Source organism: Sitophilus oryzae, unplaced genomic scaffold, assembly GCF_002938485.1.
Source record: "Sitophilus oryzae breed Bouriz unplaced genomic scaffold, Soryzae_2.0 scaffold_515_pilon_pilon, whole genome shotgun sequence".
NCBI lineage: Eukaryota > Metazoa > Arthropoda > Insecta > Coleoptera > Curculionidae > Sitophilus > Sitophilus oryzae.
In genome coordinates this window covers 49,496-52,017 of record NW_022147102.1, presented here as the reverse complement: position 1 = coordinate 52,017, position 2,522 = coordinate 49,496, and the positions used below count along the sequence as shown (strand labels likewise).

Sequence of the window (2,522 nt, the reverse complement as noted above, 5' to 3'; positions counted from 1 at the left end):
TGGAAATTTATGCATTATACAAACAGAGTACTGTAGGGGATACGAATATACGTAAGTAATTCCTCATAGTAGAGGTGCTCATGCGGAAATTTTGGTCTTTTGGCGGAAATTTATTCAAGCGTGGGAGAATAATATACCGAGTGCGTCTCAAAAGTGGTTCATCCCCTATAACTCTTTTATTTTTTTAGATAAAAAACGAGATTTGGTGTGTTAGTATATGACATAAATTGGATTGTTATATGACAAAAGGATAGATTGACGTATTCAATTGTTTTTGGTCACTTCCTGTTTCACCGGAAATGACTATAACTTTTGATTTTTAAATGGCACCCTCGAAATTTTTTTCTTTATCCGCTAGAAAATGACACTCTGAATAGAATGACGTATCATATGTAAACTTGTGATATTCTCGCTTAATAAAATATCGAATTTTAAATTTCAATCTAGAGTGCCATGGCTGCGTTAAAAACACCAATTTTTAATCAAGGAGTCTTGGAAAAATAGTTTTGATTGTGTAACGTTTTTATAGTCCTGTCCTGGCCGGTTAAAATGTCCAGATCGAATTTTTAATCATATCTCAATTTTTTCAAATGGTTCCATTGAGGGTGGGTCATTAGCATATTTGGAAAAAGCATTTTTTACGAATAATTTTATACCACACATTTGGTATTTCGAGTCATATTGTCGTTATGAACTGCATTTTACAATTGCAAATAAACCATATGCAAAAATATCAAAAGTTAACATATGATATGTCATTACCGAAGGTGCCATTTAAAAATCAAAAGTTGTAGTCATTTCCTGTAAAACAGGAAGTGACCGAAAATAATTGAATATGTCAATCAATCCTAATTTTAGTCATATACTAACCTAACATACCAAATTTCGTTTTCTTATCTGAAAAAATAAAAAAGTTATAGGGGCGAGACACTTATGAGACGCACCCTGTATACCGGTTGATTTTCTCATGGGATTATAATATCTAGTAGACGGTTTGATTGTTAGCAGTAACTTCAAAATTCTGCCATATTGGTTCTGCAATCAAGAAAATTTCAAACTAATTCGATAAAAAAGCAATGAACTAACATTATAAGCAACGATATGGTAGGCATACGGTATATTTAAAAAAAATTGCATAAATTTTAGTTTCATTATTACTTTTGACCAGTTCACAGTACAATAAACCCTGATTAATATAATATAACAATTAATACACGATAAATTAAAACAATAAAGTTATATTAAAATGTTAAAAATTTCATAAATTTTATTGTGACCCCACATGCATAAGGTTGAGGAGATACAAAAAAATACAATGGACTGGAATATTAGATACAAGATAAAATATTACAGACATACGATTTTGTTTAATTTCTCACTGATATTTTCCTATTAATCTGTGACTTAGTAATTAGAGTGATTAACAATAAAATTAAGCATTTAGTAATGCCAAAATGAAAGTGTGTAGTGTAGTAGCTAATGAGTGTAACATATGCAGTACAAATCTTAAACTTAACACTTTTTCAACTGCCTTTAATTTCCCTTTTAAAGTAAAGTCTGTTCATCAGACCAACCAGTCAGGGAAGAATATGACATCCAAACAATGACAAAAAAACATAAAAAGGGCGTCAATGACGGCTGGGAAATGGCAATCGATGATAATTTTGGCGAGGTCAAGCCTTAGACGTCATTACTTGGACCTGGCTCTTCTTTATTCTTTAAATTTCTAAAAACTTGTGTGGGAAACTTATTAGAAATTAATTATTTTTTATACCAATTGCAGCTAAGCCAGGTGATTCAGTTGCAGCTGCCAAGTGGAGCGCATGGAATGGAAAGAAAGGGTTAGCTTCAAGCAAGGCCAAAGAAGAATACATCGCCAAAGTTAATACACTAGCACCAAAATACGCTTGAACAAATTTATTTAAATCAATCACTAGCTTTAAATATGTCATTGCCTATCGAAATAAAAGACACTTAAGAACATTAAAGTGGTATTTTATTTAATAAAATAAAATTATTTATTAAAGAAACTCAAAAGAAACATGTTCAATATTTCGGCAAGATTTTGATTGAACGATTTTTATTGATTAAGCAAAATCGAACAAAAATATGCTTGTGAACCGTGTTTTCGATTTAAGTTTATCAATTTTAGTTGAACAGAAACATTTTGATTCATTCAAAACTTATCATCATTAGTTAATTTTGAAGTTTGGGTGTGCTATTTTTGCGTTAACAAAAAGACGACAAATTTGTATTAAGTTGCCTAAAAGTATTGTAAGTATATTAATTTGCCTAATGCTCGAGACAAGGCTTTAGGAACCATCAAAAGAAACGAAGAAAGTAGTATCTCGGACTTCTGTAAAAAAATCTTGACCCAAAATCGACGTTTTCTCGAATTGCTTCCTGCAAAAAAAATTTTAAATCTCAAATTGCTTTTTGACAAAATGTCTCTGATTTGTCACTCGCAGCCATTTTAAAAAACACCATGGAATCAATTTTTGTTTATATGTGCAGAAATATTC

The 2,522-nt window shown here is 30.8% G+C and overlaps 1 long non-coding RNA gene across 1 annotated transcript; it reads left to right on the top strand.

The window, feature by feature from the left end:
* LOC115886893 lies at positions 1-1,989 on the top strand. Its single transcript, XR_004050957.1, has 2 exons — positions 1-51; positions 1,784-1,989. It is a non-coding gene; the product is annotated as an uncharacterized LOC115886893 (long non-coding RNA).
* The last annotated feature ends 533 nt before the right edge of the window (positions 1,990-2,522 follow it).